At 35.1% G+C, this 18,534-nt stretch overlaps 1 protein-coding gene across 1 annotated transcript in view; it reads right to left on the bottom strand.

The window, feature by feature from the left end:
* The window catches only part of ADGRL2 (adhesion G protein-coupled receptor L2), a 262,441-nt gene that overhangs the window by 213,625 nt on the left and 30,282 nt on the right, over nt 1–18,534 (bottom strand). The window lies entirely within an intron of this gene.

Below are 18,534 nucleotides of genomic sequence, written 5' to 3'. Positions count from 1 at the left end.
CCTATAAAGATATTTAAAAAAAAAGGAACATGTCAGGATGTAACAAAATACGCTTTTCTCATATCCTGATATATAATGTCATTACATATTGGTCATTCTCTGTTCCTTTATGTTCTTGTAAGAATCATAAACTTTTGGTCATTTTCTGTTCCTTTATGTTTTTGTAAGAATCATAAACTTAATCTAGAGAAAAACACACTGAGTACATCTCCCTCTGTTAAAACTAGATGATAGCATAAATAACATATGCAGAAAAGGGATTTACTTTAATTTTTGGATAATGACATTTCAGATCCTTCGATGTTTTTTTCGAATAAAGTAATCCTGACTAAAAATTATAATATGTTAGTGTAACTTGAAAACATTATTTCCAAGAAAGATGATGTTTCAGTAAATGAAAATTAGTGAAAATTTCAAATGACAAATACTGACGAAATTTACTGACTTTTCGCTGGAAGATAAAATTAAGATTTGAAAGGTGTCCTACTTAGTTTTTCACATAGAAAATATCTTATTTTTTAGACATTTTTAATCTAAAGAAACATTTGGGTAGTAAATGTGGAAGTCTGACATTCTGTAATAATTGAGGAATTCTTCCCACAAGCAGAGTTTCTCCTAAGAAAGCTGTTTTTCATATTTAATTATAAATATTAGTAATTTATTTCAAAAATTTTTGTATTTATTGATTTTTAATGAAAGATTTTCAAGGGAACATTTTAGACTTAGAAATACTTTATTGTGTGCAGTGCTTATTTCTAAAGAATTATTAATACAACTTTTGATATTATAGCTTATATTTATAATTACTAAACTGCTAAAAAAAAAAAATCAAAGTATTTTTAAGCATCAGCTCCTGAAGAGGGCAGCACGTTCTAGATATTATTGAATTTCAAGCTCAAATATGACAGCTTTGGCTTTAGTATACTTTTTTTTAAGAACTAGAGGGGAAAGAAATGGATTTTTTTTTTATAGATGTCTACTCCCATGATACAATAAACCAGCAGAAATTCTAGGCAGCTGCAGACCAAGGTCAAAACTGTATTTGATTATTACAAAAGAACATTCAAATTAGACACCTAAAGCAATGTATTTAGAAAGGGAACAACAAAATACTAGTAAGGAGACTTTCCATGAGGAATGTGTTTTATCTTAATACTGCAGATAACTTTTCCTATTGGCAGTGCATTGACTGTCAAAACTACTAAAGGGGTTAGATTTAATTATCTCACTTCTTGCACATTTCATCTCAATTGCTATGGCAACATTCACTTGCCTCAGCAGCAATGCACACTTTAATCAGATATTTCCTCCTCATTTCTCTATGAGCCAAAACTGTGTAGTCAAATTTACAACAAAGTCCTGATAAACCTGATAACACTTCTTACAATGGGCAACTTGCCTCCACACACACATATAAATATTTTCAGAGAGGTTTGTAACTATTGGACAAGTATAAGACTTGATAAGAACATACACTTGGACTTTCCTACTTCATTGATATTTCTTTGCTATTTCTGTCACTATTCTTTATTAGAAGTTTTTTACAAATTCAAAACTCACTCCAGCAAGTCACTAATGTGGGTCACCTGACCTCAATAGGAGAGCCGATGAGTAAACAACCTCCAACATTCAGATGTCAACCCTCCTCAAAAGCCTATTGAATTATTTACCTTTTATCTGAACATACTTTGAATTGGCACATCAAAGAGGCTTTTTCTATTTCTTGAAAGCAGGTAAAAGAAGGAAAGAAAATAATTCAAGACAAAGCAAAATCTGATATAGGAAGAAAACTGTAGGGTAACAGACTTAAATGGAGGGCCAAACATGAAGAAAATTTGGTTAAGCTTCAGTAATGAAGCAATTTTAATGAGAAGTGAAAGCATGATGCATTAAATTGTTGATGTCACGTGGGTGAATATTAACCATCTACATTGTTGGACAAATCATCACTTTAGCATTTTGCAAAAGACTAGAGAAACTTTTGTAGGCAGATAAGGAATATTCAAACTGTCTTCAAGTCCGCTTTAAAGTGTTAGCTTATTATATTTTTATAAATGTTTGGAATTTTTAAAAATAGTAACTTTTAATTTGATACTGTGTAATAAAAATTATTTTCAACTGTGATTAAGGAGCAAAGTAATCTAAGGTCTTCCTAACAATTTTAGTGGCTGCTATAAATTTGTATTTAGATAACAAACATTTTATCCTGAAGCTGTGATAGTTCTTTGGTGAGAAATTTTATACCAGTAGCTGACAGTAATATTTCAGCATGGTTTTTCAATCACCACTTAGTAGTGTCTAGTAAAATTTTCATTAATTGAGACCACCAAAAAGATGCTTTCTGTACCTGGTTCTACCAGTCCAACATTTTAATAGCAATTTCTAGATTGCATCTTATGTATTACAGACCACTAAACATAGCATTCAATCAAAACTTAACCAAACATAAAAAATATTCTGTAAAATACAAGTCATATATTTTGAGCTTTGAGCTGATTATTAGCAGATTATGTTCAAAATGTAGTTATTGAAAAGCTAACTTCTCATTAATGATGAAGTTTGGAAGCCGCATAACCTTAGGAATAGCTGAAGGAATAGATGTTTAATTAAAAACAGAAACCTATACAGGAGGGGAAGCATGAAACCTGTCTTCAAATATTTGAAAGTCTTATGTAAAGGAGACATTGAGTGTCTTAGAAAGCTAAGACAAATGATACAAGTTCCAGAAAAGCAGATTCCAGCTCTCTATAAAGAAAAACTTAAAACAGTTAGAATTACTTAAACAATGGCACAAGCTATGAAGCACCAAGTTCCGTGTCTAAGCATATTCCATGTACTGTTTGCATATGAACCCTTTATTTTCTGTTGCTTGATTCTGGGACAACGTTGTAAAAATGTGGTTGAAGCACTCCACAAATTTGGATCTGGAAGTTCAGATGGGTCTAAATGAATTTTTCAAGTACCAGTGCTTTATACTGGTATGGAAACCTAGCAATGGTCTGCAAACAGCATATTCAGCAGGTAGTTTGCGAATCCTACTCTGGAGAAATGGTCTAAATGAGATAAACAGTTCTTAGTGAAGAGCTATCTAAAACCTCCAAGGAGACATGTAAATTGGTCCTAACTGGCATTCCTTCAAGAACCTCAGTAGATGGCAGGGATTGAATAGAGGTGAAGAATGAGCTCCCCCGTTCAGTCTTGACTTGGCTCTTCTGCCTGAAGCTGCGGTGCTGCCAGACAAGGTGTACACCACTGCCTATGTTAGACTTGTTCTCTGGATGAAAGGAAGATTTTGGCATTATTCTCAAACTCTATATTCACTTAAGAAATAGTAATTGCTCAATTAAGGGTCCAGAGCTTTTTTTCTGTACCCAGAGAAATGAGAAGTTAAAGAGAAAATTGAACTCCACGTGGGAATGCTCATCTTCAACAAGATTGCTGAATAAGATAAAGTTGTAACCGATTTGAAGGTTATAAAGAAGTTGTTGATTCTTGAGTCAAAGTAATGTTTACTTTTTGTGTAATACTAGATTCCGTAAAGTTCTAGTTTATGTTAGGTGGAAATAGTCTTTTTACTTAGTTTGATTTTGAAATTTCCTTGTGTGATCCTCTCTTGAATCACGTTGAAGGAACCAAGGGGCTCACAAAGGTCTTGCGCAGTATCTAACCTTTATGTACTCCAGTGCTGTTGCTTAGAGCATGAGATCTTTTGAAGAATGGCTGTCTACCAGAAGCATCTCTTTCTATCTAAAGAGCTGATGAGTTGTTTTGCAACACCAAGAAATGCTAACTTGTATTTTTACTCTCAAAGACTATGGGATGTTAATACTTCATTAAGTATTTTATCTCCCTTGCCCCTCCGGGCCTCTGCAGATCAAATCTTTACATTATGTTGTTTAAAATTACACCTGCTGAGGTTTTGCTGGCAAATGGTCTTGAAACTTGTTTCCAAAATCCTCACCCGCAAAAGCTTTTACTAGCCAGTCCCATTTGGTTGGCTGTGCTCCAACCAGTCTCTGGTGAACACGAACATAAGTTACAGAGAAACAGAAATATTTCCATGGCACCCTGGAGGAACGTTTTGATCCAAAAGACACTACTAGTAAACCAAAGTGTCATTGCAAATTCATGAACATTTCCTTATGTCATGCGTAGCAGTAGAAGGAAAGGGCTGCATTTGTGCAATAGTTGTTCCATGTGTGTAAACCTAGTCCCCAACTTTAGATCAAAGACTGTCTTCAATCAACAAGTATTTATTTAGTGCCTACCATGTCCGAAAGTTAAGGAGCCACAAAAGGACAAATAGCAGCTACTTTAAAATTCTGGTAGCAGAAACGAACACACCATTGTAAAGCAATTATACTCCAATAAAGATGTTAAAAAAAAAAAATTCTGGTATTTATTGAATGAATGAAGAAAAATACATTGGTGGCCTAAAAAATCCTTACAATCATCTATAGGGTTATGAATTTAACATGAAACAAAGCACAATATCTCTGTTTTGTCTCTACCAGTTAAAATGTTAATCTATTTCATGCCACAGAAGCTTTTAATATATTTCTACATTACTTCCTTCATTTAAGTAGATTTAACTGAGAAAAAGCACAAATCATGTAGTTTTACCCAATATGGTCCTGCACTCCTACATCTACCAGCTTGCACTTCTTACCTGTGGAGTTTAAGGTATCTCTAGTGAACCATTATTGCTCTGACTGTGAGCTTAATGAGGGCAGGGGAAATATGCATTTTTGTTTGCATTCTGGCCAGTGCAACAGTGCCTGGTAAACAATAATAAGCATTCAGAAAATGATTATTCAATGAATAATGTATGAATAGTAAGAGGAATGAAATGGCGTTGACCTAAATGCAAGAAGTATTCAGGAAGGTTAGTGTAATTTGAAATGGTCTTAGTTTGACAGAAGATATGAGATTTTTTCACTGGGCCTTCAGGAATGGATGGGGTTTAAACAGCAGGTAGGAAGGAAATAAAGTATTTCTAGTAGAGTTAAGAACATGAGCAAAATTCAATTGCTTTGAATGCAGAGATATTAGTGAAAGGATTTAATCCTTCTTGATGGGACCATGGGTTGTATTATGGGTTAGTGATTTTGTTTGGTTTAGATTAATAGGTATTGTAGAGAAGTGCTTCTCAAATTTTAATTTGCATATCTGGGGATCTTGTTAAACTGTAGACTTTAATTGGTAGGTCTGGATTAAGGTATGAAATTATCTATTTCTAACAAGTTCCCAGATGATGTTGGTGCTGGTGCTAGACCCTGAACTGCAAGACGGCAGAGGATCCTTAAAGCTAGACAGTCATTTGCACTTGATACAGCAGGCATTTGAGAACTACTCTATGTTTTCCGGCAGTTATGGCATACTGAAAACTGCATTTAGGAAGATTAGCATGTCAACCTCATGGAAAGTATGCTAACAAAGAGAGAACGTGGACTTGATCTGTATATTTCACAGATTTGGTGCTCAATTACCTGTTGATTGATTAGTTTGTGGGGACATGGTCAATTCAAAAGCACTTTCTCAATGGAATAATTGTGGGCCCACTGACTTTTTGAAAACAAGTCAAATTTAGGTAAAACACATGAGGAATCAATGAATGTTCTTTCCCTCCTCTCCATCTGGAAAACTGCATTTATTCTTTAAAAGACTTGAAATATTAGCTCTTCTGTTTTTCTCACACTATAAAATGTAATTATTCCCTCGCAAGTATCTCTCAAACTCTGATCTTATTATATCATAATGATAATAATAATTAGTAATAGTAGTACAACTAGTGTTTTTTGAATGCTTATTAATAGCGCCAGGCAAATTGCTAAGTTTTATAATTAAATCCTTATAATAATGCTGTGAGGAATATTGCTATTATCATCCCTATTCTTACAAATTGAAAAAAAATCTGCGTGCCCTAATATGGTGTCAGGTACATAACAATAAATAGATTTATTCAGAGAGCGATCAATCAAAATGTATTCTAAGAAATCACTGATTTATTTTATTTTATTTTTTAAATTTATTTATTTTTGGCTGCATTGGGTCTTCGTTGCGGTGTGTGGTCTTCTCATTGTGGTGGGTGGCTTGTCTTGTTGCAGAGCATGGGCTCTAGGCTCACGGGCTTCAGTAGTTGTGGCACACGGGCTCAGTTGCTCTGCGGCATGTGGGATCTTCCCGGACCAGGGCTCAAACCCATGTCCCCTGCATTGGCAGGCAGATTCTTAACCACTGTGCCACAAGGGAAGTCCAAGAAATCACTGATTTCTTAACATAGCTTCTGTTTTTGCATGATATCTTTGTCTTTGTTCCTTGATCTCCAATAATTGTGACAATGGTTAGAATTAGTGAGTGTTTCCTATGTTCCAGGTACTACTTTAAGCAATTTACATGTGTTGTCTCATTTAATGCTCATAATAATCCTAGGACTTGGGTGTTATTATTACTCTCATTTTACATATGAAGAAAATGAGGTATAAAGAGGTTAAATAAGTTGTCTAAGTTTCCATAACTATAGAGCAGGAGATTTGTATTTTGAACCCATTATAGTATGTTATTGACTTTAGCCTAACTTGTCCTTAGTAACATGGAATTCTGAGTGTTTTCTTAAATGAATACCATAAATTTCTTCAAATGATAATATTTGTGAAAAGTTAATTTTCTCCCAAATTAAGAAAGAGTTCATGAAGTCCAAGAAGCCTTGTTATTATTTCTTGGCTTCTGTCAGCACACCACCATGCCTGACGAAAAGGAACTCCCTGAAGTTGGCATCCATTTAGCATGGGGCAAAATCTTTTCGATAAAATGCCAGCAAATCTCAGATAACCTGGGGCCCACATACTTCTCACCTCTCCAGTCATATTCCAGCCCCCTTATACCACAACTCAATTCCGCAGAAGAATAAAGAATATTCCTCAAAATAGGGAAAGGTGTATTCAAAAGGTAGTCTCCTTTAAATTTTTTTTCCTTTGGGGAAAGATAGCCAGCTTCTGTGATCCCTTGCTAGTAATAGGAATAATAATGACAATCTTCCAGATAGTTTAAATGTGCAGATATGGTAACAATTATTACTTGTTTGACCAGCTAAACTAGAGATCAAACACAAGTAAAACATTTCATTTTATTCCACTACATGAGGGTAATATTCTAATCTAAATATTTAATATTTAAATTATAGACAAATTTGATATTACGATGTCATAGTTTTTAAAATTATGTACTTTCATATATTGTTTTAAAGAAAAGTATCCAATATTCCTGTAGTATCCTATCAGTTGGCACATTACTTGTTATGTTAATATTGATCTCATGATTAAGGGGATCATTGTAAAATTGCTCATTTTTTCCCTTTTTTTACAACTATATTAAGTATTTGTTTATTTATATCAGTATGGACTTGTGGATATACATTTTATCCAGTGGTATATAATCTGCTGTTACTATTAGTCAGTTTGATTTTCAAGTAGTCTCAGATATGGTCATCATGATTCCCATTAACCTGACTTCTTTTTTGACATGTCCCTGGCATCGTATGAGTAACTTCCATACTTTTGGCATAGTAAGATATTCTAGGCTCATTTTTGTATATTTCATGTCCCAGCTCAGGAATCAGCTATTTCTCTAAGAAGTCCTTTTTTTTTTTTTTTTTAAGTTGAGAATGATATTTAGAAACCAAGGTTTGGGAGGAAAGTGTGCAGATGTACCCATTGTTTTGGGTGTGTCATTGTTCTCAGGATCTGGAACCAAGGAAATATATGTATGAAAAAATTCATCTATTTATATATCTATCTCTACATGTATGTACACATATTAACATCTCTATTTACCTCTGTCTCTATCTATGAAACTTTAGGAGTTCACACTGATATCTCCATTCCAAACCAATGCAGTTTCTCTCTGTTCATATTTGTAACTACTTCCTGCAACAATGAAAACCCTATCTCCCGATTATCCTTAACATAGTTACCTATTTGATCAATCTCGCTGTGTGTAACCAATATCCTATTGCTGCTAAACACACCCTCTACCCTTCTCACCCTTCCTGAGCCACAACACTGCTCTTTAGGCTGCAGAGGCTCTCCTCGTCCACACTCCCTACAGATGCTTACCTTCTTTGTTCCCTCACAGTGGATTTAGTCCTAAATTGCTCAGGAAAAAAAGGGAAGGAAAGAGAATAAAAGGCAAGGGGAAAGGAATATAAAAAAGAAGAGACCTGAGAACTTGAAATACGTTTAACTTGCTTGTCTGCTGTGTGGATTCTAATGCTGCTGCATATTACAGACTTAACTGAAAAGTTTTCTTTTTATTTGAGAAACTAAAAACAAAATAAGCCCACTTTAACTAACTAGACTTCACATATTCGGCAAATATTTATTAAGTGCCTGCTCTGTGCCAGTATAACAAATTTTAGTAAAAACCCAATTAGCGGGCTTCCCTGATGGCGCAGTGGTTGAGAGTCTACCTGCTAATGCAGGGGACATGGGTTCGAGCCCTGGTCTGGGAAGATCCCACATGCTGTGGAGCAACTGGGCCCGTGAGCCACAACTGCTGAGCCTGCGCGTCTGGAGCCTGTGCTCCGCAACGGGAGAGGCCGCGATAGTGAAGAGGCCCGCGCACTGCGATGAAGAGTGGCCCCCGCTTGCCGCAACTAGAGAAAGCCCTCGCACAGAAACGAAGACCCAACACAGCCAAAAAATAAATATAAAAAAATAAATAAAAGATTACTATTAAAAAACCCCCATTTGGTTCAGTTCTCAATTGATCAATATATTTTACTTATTTGCCTTTCAGGGAAACTGGCCAATCATAAGAAATCACATCCAAACTGAAATTTATTCAAAACAGGGTCAGTTATCAAGTCAGTATGGATTTTACTGTAACTCCCATGACATATATTATACTATATAATAATAAATAATATTAAGAATTATGGTTCTAAAAAAGAATATGAAGTTCAATCATAATCAAAATATTGCCATGGTCACTACAGAGATTTTAGAAATCTTTTCAACAAATATAGTTAGTTTTATTCACTTAACTACGAAATTATATTCCCCAAACAACGAATTTCTAGTTTATTTATTCACTCGAGTATTTATGAAGAATCTATATGTATCAGACACATTTTAAGAAAATAAAAATCTATCTAACTTTCTGTTCTCATGGAGCTTACTATCTAGTGAGGGGAAAAAAGACAACAAACAGGCATATGTTGTATGCCAGTTTATTGTAAATACTAAGAAGAAAAATAAGATGATAAAATAGAGTATGAATGAGTGGAGGTAATGGTAGGTGAGCTGTCTTAGACAGATGGTTAGTTTTTTGTCATTAGTTTGTCATTTTATCCAATGAGATTATCTTTCTCAGGATGAGAAATATATTATTCTCATATTTGTTGGCTGGTTTTCTTTAAGTTTGCGTCAGATTTACAGTGAACTCTTAGCTGCATCTAAATCATTTTGTAAAAATTAGAAAATATCAAACAAGATGGTAAATTGGGAAGGTAGAAGGGAAAGAAAGCATTAGTTGAGGAAGCAGTTCAAGTGGACTTTTAAATTGAAAAAGAAACTTTCTGGGAATTCCCTGGTGGTCCAGTGGTTAGGACTCCACACTTGCACTGCCAAGGGTGAAGGTAAAATCCCTGGTTGGGGAACTAAGATCCTGCAAGCTGTGCAGCCAAAAAAATAAAAAAAAAGAAAAAGAAAAAGAAACTTTCTTATATTGCTTAGGATTTCTACATGAGTTACAAAATCTTCATAATTTTTTAAAATTATTTTTATTAAAAAAATGTCATAGTGGGGGCTTCCCTGGTGGCGCAGTGGTTAAGAATCCTCCTGCCAATGCAGGGGACACAGGTTCGAGCTCTGGTCCAGGAAGATCCCACATGCCACAGAGCAACTAAGCCCATGCACCACAGCTATTGAACCTGCACTCTAGAGCCTGCGAGCCACAACTACTGAGCCCGTGCGCCACAACTACTGAAGCCCGCGCACCTAGAGCCTATGCTCCGCAACAAGAGAAGCCACCGCAATGAGAAGCCCTCGCACCAAAACGAAGAGTAGCCCTCGCTTGCTGCAACTAGAGGAAAGCCTGCGTGCAGCAACAAAGACCCAACACAGCCAAAAGTAAAATAAATAATATAAATAAAATTTTTAAAAAGATAATTATCTCTAAAAAAAAAGTCATCGTAGCTGAATTATACTTCAGTCTGCTGATAGAGCTCATGTGTCCTTGAACAAGAATGAACAGAAAATGAAACAATTGAGATAGACAAAATCTATAAATCTTCCTATTGTTCATTAGCCACTTTCCAGATAAATATTTCTGTAACTCCCACAAACAGTGACTCAATTTTAATCATTTAGGTTGTGGATATGGTCCAAAAGTCTTCTATTATTCCCAAGCAAAAACTGGCATTTTATTTTTTACCTCAATAGGTATATTTCTACTCTAATAATACCATTATAAATTTAAAGAATTGATATTATCAATTAAGAGGAAAGAAAAGTAAGAATATGAAAGTGGTTAATTCTAAGATAGATTAGTAAACAGAAGTCAGTAGTATCCATATGTAAAGAGTGTTGGACAAGGGAATTTGAGTTCTGGATTGAATGCTTCCTAATACTTGTGAAACTTTGGGCAAATCACTCCTACTCTCTTATCTCTAATCTTCTCTTTGGTAAAATGAAGATGATGTTAGCTTCTGTCTAAAGTCACCACTTAGAAATAAGATCCTAGAATTAAAACAAACAAAAAACCCAATAAAAAATATACTGGTTCTATGTATTTCTACATAACACACTTTCTCTCTCGCTACATATATACTATTAAAGGAAAAATTGTTTTTTCAGTCAAATAAGATAATATGTTGATATTCAATTATTAAAATTCCTTTTCAGTAAGATTACTGTTCTATTCCTTTCAATCCTTTCAAAAATTACAGTAATCCTCTCAAATGACTACATTTGAGAAAAAAGAAAGGGTGGGAGAAAGACCGACAGTATGTTTTTCTGTTGATCTTTATTTTTTGATAGTGTTCACAAAATATGACTACATCTTAATGATTTAGATTTCACACATGTTCAAAAATATTTTACGGGAAAAAATCCTGGTACATTCTACATTATTTCTCAAATAAATAATATTTAAAGTACAAGTTTGAATTAGTTTACTTATTCTTGAAGAGAAGAGTAGCCAAAAATAGCTACTATACTATTTAAATTATTGGCAAGAGAGTCCAATAATAAGGCTTATTAACTATAATAATATCTTGACTTTTATATAGTACATTTATTCACAGTAGAGAACACTTTACACAATATGCATATCATTTTTGTAGCTCATTCTCAAGGGAACTTTATAAAATATAAGTTAGTTTTAAAAATATTTGTTTCTTTTACTCATTTTGCCTTCATAATATTTAGCATCCTATACTTTCAATTTAATAAATCATTCCTTTTTAATACATACCAATGTTAACATTATACACATATACTTGCAAAGGCACAATGTCCACTGGCAAGGAGCATACAACTGGCATTATAAAAATCAAAATCAAAACGAAAAACTTTCCACAAAATAATCAGAATATACAAAGAAATGACTCTGAACTTTCATTTTATTTATCCTTGTGCATTATAATATTATATAATAAATTGTATTTTAATTTATTTCTTTTTAACCAAGCAGTACTGAATCCATTGAAAAATCTCCTCTGACATGACATGCTTTTATATCCTTCTCTGAATTGATGAGCATAGGAATACTTATTCTTTTGGCCTCAAGCCATTTTATAAGGTAAACAAAGTTACCTGAGGTTTTATTAAAACCTCAAACACAAAACTAGCCAACCACCACGTGGATGACAAATTTGAATGGGAGGGAAAAGCAGCTCAAAGACCTTGCAAGCTGGCTGATACAATGTATAAACACTGAGCAGCCTAGAAACCACAGGACAAACCTACCATTTTCTCCCCTTATAAATCCATAAATACTATTTATGTATTTTCACATAAATTTAAATTCAAAGGTGGAACACTATTATCTTTCACAGGACTATTATGAGGGTGAACTGAGATCATATTCACTGAGTGTGTACTAAGAGCTGGGCTCTATTTTATTTTATATATTTTAAGAGATTTAAAAAAATTTGTTTTTTAAATTTATTTTTGGCTGCGTTGGGTTTTCGTTGCTGCACGCGGGCTTTCTCTAGCTGTGGCGAGCAGGGGCTGCTCTTCATTGCGGTACAAGGACTTCCCCTTGCGGTGGCTTCTCTTGTTGTGGCCCACGGGCTCTAGGTGCACGGGCTTCAGCAGTTGTGACACGCGGGCTCAGTAACTGTGGCTCGCAGGCTCTAGAGCGCAGGCTCAGTAGTTGTGGCACACGGGCTTAGTTGCTCCGTGGCATGTGGGATCTTCCTGGACCAGGGCTCAAACCCGTGTGCCCTGAATTGGCAGGCAGATTCTTAACCACTGCGCCACCAGGGGAATCCCTGGGCTCTATTTTAGTTGTATCTACCCATTTAATCTTCACAACCACGCTGTAGCTATTAGAATAAACCATATGAAATTGGCATTTCTGTAGGTGAAACACTGTTGCATTTCAACCTAATACTATTGTTTCTCTCATCTTACAAATGAGGAAACTGGGGAACAGAGAGGTTAAGTAACTTGCTTAAGGAGAATCATTGTTTTTCCCATCTTACAATTGAGGAAGCTGAAGCTCAAGAAAGAATAAGTGACTTTCCCAAGGATACAGAGCTATCTACTTCTCAGAGAGATAGATTGAGAGACTATATCTGCCTATGCACTTTGTAAATTTTATATTGTTAGAAAAGTTAAACTATTTTTCTTCTTAATATTATGAAGTCTTCTCTTCTTAGCTTCACAATGGGTCTTTAATAACCCAAAGGGAATGCTGCATCTAGTTATCAAGACAAAAGGCTTTTGTACTTATCATCTTCTGAGATGCCTTCCCCTTTGAACTGACAGGGTGAGTTGCAGTCACCCATCTCTGGCTTTTTCTGTTATCAACTCAATGCTTAATGATCGTTAAGGTACTGGAGTACTTTGGTTTGTTCTCAAATTAATTCCTATGCTGTCCTTGAAACAAGTGAGGTGCAAGAGTTATTGCGGATAACATTAAAAAAATTTATGAAACATTATCATCTCAAGTAACACACAGATAATCTTCAAACAATTTCATGTGATTTAATTTGAGCTGGAATCGGGGGAGAGTATATACAACAGAAGAAAGAGGAACATAAACAGGGACATCTGGTTGTTGCATTTTGCTCTTCTGCTCTATTTTCACCAATGTCTCAGACACTGCCTTGCCAGAAGTTAGGCACTTTGAGACATTATCTTTGAGCAGCATTTTGTTCACTGCAATAAGGCTGGGAGAGAGACCATCTTCAGCCCTGGAATAGAGAACACTAAGATCTTTCTTTGCTCCTTTGAGTGTGCTGCCTTTCCAATGAAGTACTTAAATACTATTGCTGGTTTCTTTGTAAACATTTCACTTACAAGAGTAATATTTTATCTTTATGGTTCTCTTGGACACAGATGATACAGTGGTTACCAGGGCCTGGCTCAGGAGTCAACCTGTGTTTGAAACCAGACTTAACCTGTATTTGAAATTTCTACCGCTTAACTACCTGTGTGACTTTGGGCAAGCTGCTTCACAACTCTATTCATCAGTTTCTCATTTATAAAATGGGGATTATATTAGTTCCTACCTTATACAATTTAGAAGTATTTTAAATGAGACTATGTGAGGAGTGTTTAGAACATTGCCAAACATGCCGAGTATTTTAATGGATATTGATTCCTCATGAAATTTTGAGCATATCTTAATTTAATATTTAGAAACACAAGTGCTTTCATGTGTTCATAGAATGCTTAAACACCCATCAGGAATTTAGGTTAATTACCTTAAGAACTGATTCATCACACTGTTTACAATTTTCTTATTCCCACTTTATTTTCTACATATATCTCTAACTTTTCACTTCCAACATTTACATACTATCTCAGTTTTCCCAGAATAAATACACTTCACACCAGTTACATCTATCCTCATCCTTTCCTTTCCTTCAATGTTGTAATGCGTTTCATTGTTTCTCCTTATCACTTTTTGATAACTGCTGTATTACCAAAATAGATATCAGTTACTAACAGAGTAGCTATGGTTCATCACCTAAAATTAAAGGAGATGAACTAGAGGAACATACAAAAACCAGTTAAGATCTACTCATTACTACATATCCATGGCTACAACAACAAAAATTGCATGTGGATGTTACACATGGTAACAGAGATCTTTGTAGTAGAAAAAACGTGAAATGTGAGTTGTAAGTCACAGTAGGTTAATAGAAGACTATTAGCTCTGATTTTTTTCTTTTTCTTATAGAACCTTTTAATTACTGCATTTCTAATGTACTTCTGTTTGCCAGTATTTCTCTTTTTTATTCTTCTAATAATGGTTCCTAAGGTACATCCTATAAATTACCCCTTTCTTTTCCCTCTCCCTCTTCTCTTTAAAAAATTCTGGGAAAGAGAGAGAAAAAGTGAACTGTAATTTTAAGTAACTCCTTTGGATTAGTTCATGTGCTCTTTAAAAAAAAAAAAAAAAATCTCTGTCATTAGCACTGTGTTTTCCTGCCCCCATTCTTACACATGTCAATTTACCAGCTGCAGCCATTGCTGCCGGCCTGCCTTTTTTTCTATTAAGGCACCAACTCTAGACAAACAAGCCCTCTCCATTCATTCCCTACATTCTTTACTTCTTTAACTTGTTCTAATTCCATGTTTCTTCTAAGGACCCTCAATTTCAAAACCCTTCATTAGGCTGGTCAAAAGTACTTCAATCTTTCTGTTTCCTTTTACTCTGCAAAAGGCTAGCTTTCTCCTCAGACTGATTTGTTCAGTTTTGTCTCTTAACTTCCTTAACTCTTACGTCACTCTTTTGCAAGGACAGTGGCTTTTTATTTATTTATTTATTTATTTTTAAAATTGTCTAAGCCCTGTTCCTCTTTTCTTTAAGATGCTTCTGGAAATCTCACCTCTAGATTAAGTAGAAGAGATAAGTGTTACTACTGAACTTGCCAAACTTAAAAGGTGACTATAGGTCTTAACATTTGACAAAGAGGCAACAAATCACAATTCAGAAATCCCGGGAAAAGCAATTACTTGGGGACAGAAAAGAAAAAAAAAAAAAAAAAAAAACCTCGTGGTAACAGTGCCTCCACGGCAAATAATTAAATTTAAGAAGAATAAAAATTTTTCTTGTAACGATAAACATTCATTCATTTATTCATTCATTCATACCATAAATATCCCTGATCCCCTACTATGCTAGGGCTAGAATAATAATAATGATCCTAACAATAAAATATCCTCTTTCTGGAGTGTTCATTTTTGAAATGTTATTTTTTGTTGCATTCTTTGCTTCCATTCTTAACTCTTCACATGAAGCTATTCAAAGTCAAAAGGTACAAACAAGACATCAAGCACTTGATTTTAAGTGTTGAATTCAATGCCATCTCTCTCAAAATCTTCAACCAGTGTAGTTTAAAGTATGATAATAAAGGGATGGATTTGAAAAGTGAAATGTTTTCATCTCTCTTTTCCTTCTCTGACTTTTTCCACTAGTAGAGAAAGTGGAAGGGTTTGGCAATATGAAGAAGAGAGAGATAGCAATATATTGGATAGCAAACCTTTAGTGAGTGAAGTTGTTTATGACTCCTAAGGAAACTGCATTTAAATAACTAATTATGATTCATACAATTTTACAGATTTGGTTTGAAACTATCTTTTTTATGCTCAATGAACTAGGTAGCTAGGTAGGGAACATATTATTCCCAGTTTAAAAGAAAAAAAAGTTAAAAAAATTGCACAGCTAGGAGACAAGGGCAGGATTGAGGTTAAAACATAGGCTTCCCAAATCCTGGCCCAATTTTTTTTTTTCCATTATAATACATACATCTGTCTTTTAAAAATGCATATGCTAATGTAAACCCATGGCAGTGAAACATCAGTCTTTTGTCAAACAAACAGTAAAATATACACCACATTCATAGCTAGCTTATGTTTTATATATTTCATAGATAATAAGATATTTGAAAACAAATTAAATTTTTATCAAAATCCTTGGCAACGTTTGCACTTTCCTTTTGTGTGTTCAATTTTTTGATAAAATTTTAATATATATATTTTATATTACAGTAGCAAAAGAGCATGTATACTTTGATTTCAAAGTGAAGTGAATTTTGAAATTCTGAGGCATGGCTCTGACATCAAAGATATTCAAATAATCACCACACTGATAACATTAACTTGATTGAATATTGCAGTCCTCTTGGTTAGAAATATTTAAAAGTTGTCTTCAGTTGATTTCTCTTACTTAGAAAAATATAGCTTCTAAGGGGAATTCAGTCAGGGGCTATTAGTGTGTTAGCTTTTAGAGAAAAAGTAGATAGTTTGTGTAAAATTCACATGTACCTTTAAATTTTCAGAGCAAAAGATCCCAAGACTTGTAAGAAGTAAAGGTAGTACTCAATGACATTTAATTGACTATATCCAGTTATTATGTTCTGCTTATGATGAGTATGATCATTACTATGTTAAAGTTGATCTCAGGATATGGATCTTGAAATGTAAAAACTACATCTCCCTGAACTAAGTGTCCCAATGGTTAGCACTCAAAATGCTAAAATATACTGCCCAAAATGTCTGTCTTCTAAAGGTGAGTCTAAATTCAAAGGAAATCATAAGATTATTTTTTGTATTTTTTCCCCCTTATAATATATCTTTCTTTATCACTGGTTCCTTTTTTTCCATTTCCTGTGTCTATTTTGACTTCATTCTTCAACTTCACTTCAATCTAATTTTCTTTACCCTTATTCTAGAACCAGTCACTTTTCTTAGAATTCTCTTGTACCATCTTCACCTGAAATGAGCCTCTATTCTATAATACATAAAAGGGTGTGAGACTACTCAGTGTACTGAAAACATAACGCTCCGGCTTATATATTTTTTCCATATGAAGCCTTTCTTTCTGTGGTAATAAAAACCTTTCACCATGTCCTTCTCCATTCTGTTCTATAAGCTATCACCCTGCTTTTCCACACTCAACTTGCAGGTTTTGACCCTCCATCTCTATTACTTTCTTTGAGATCTGAACCTTGTTCATCCCTTTTGCTATATTGCATGCCTTTCTCCTCTCAAAAGCCCCCTACTTCTGTTCATAGCAGCTGATCCTCTAGATATCTCATCTAGGGAGGGCATGTAGAGAAGAATGCCCACCAAATGGTTTAACTTTCAACTACTAAATGTGAATGTTGGCTGGAGCTCCTAGTGGTGAGTCTGTATAGTACAGACAGTAAGCACTACGGGGGCTCAAAAGCTTTGAGTCACGTCCCTGTGTTTGTCTGGACTCTGTATCTGTGTCTGAATAAACCATGTGCTTGTCTCAGCCTTGTCAGGATTATTCAATGCAATCATTCAGGCCAAAAGGTATTAAAATTGTAACAGAAATATTGCCAAGCCTAGTGTTTGACTTAGCTTCACAAAAATAACAAAAATTAAAAGTTGGTTTTAAGTTATACTGTGTTAATGGCTACTACTCGGGGCTCAAAAATAACTTGCCACTTCAGACATGGCTACTAAATAGACTAGAAATCCTATTCAAGGGTGCCAGAAACTCACAGTGATTTGTCTTGATTCAAATAAACCTTAAAGTGGATATGCATCCAGTAGTACTATGTACTCAGTAGGCATTTAATAAACACTCAAAATAATGAGAATTTTGTCAGAATTATTTGGAGGAAAAATGCATTGACTACACTCTTTTCTTTAAAGTGACTTCACCCTTAGAGTTCCCCTGTTGAGAAACACTGTAACCTGGTTGAGATTTGCTTGGTATGTTGAGTAGAGCAGCGGTCCCCAACCTTTTTGACACCAGGGACCGGTTTCGTGGAAGACAATTTTTCCACGGACCGGGGGGGTGGGGTCGGGGGGAGGGCGGGGATGGTTCAGGCGGTAATGCGAGCGATGGGGAACAGCAGCTGAAGCTTCACTGGCTCACCCGCCGCTCACCTCCTGCTGTGCGGCCCGGTTCCTAACAGGCTGCGGACCGGTACCGGTCCATGGCCCGGGGGTTGGGGACCCCTGGAGTAGAGTGAGTCTAAGCTTGATATTCTAGGACTTCTGATGAAGTTAGTTCTGTTTACCTGCTCTGTTTACCTGCTTTATTTATCAATCACCTTTAACAGGTTAGGCTCATTTCCTACTTTTCGCTGCCTCCCATAGGGCAGGGCTGGGGTAGAGAAGAGATTAGTTCACATTATGTCCTAATATAAACAGATAATAAGACTTTACCCTGGTTCTTTCTCACTTCTCCAGGTCAGGGCATTTTCTGAGTGAGCTGATGATTTTGTGTCTAAGTTAGAGGAAATGGGTTGATTCTCTATCAAACCATTAATAACTCACTGAGCACTAGTTATATGCCAGGATTATTGTAGATGGTTAC

The sequence above is a fragment of the Balaenoptera musculus genome, chromosome 1, assembly GCF_009873245.2.
Source record: "Balaenoptera musculus isolate JJ_BM4_2016_0621 chromosome 1, mBalMus1.pri.v3, whole genome shotgun sequence".
In the NCBI taxonomy this organism is placed as follows: Eukaryota; Metazoa; Chordata; class Mammalia; order Artiodactyla; family Balaenopteridae; genus Balaenoptera; species Balaenoptera musculus.
The sequence above is the reverse complement of the archived record's forward strand: the minus strand, read 5'-3'. Positions and strand labels throughout refer to the sequence as shown.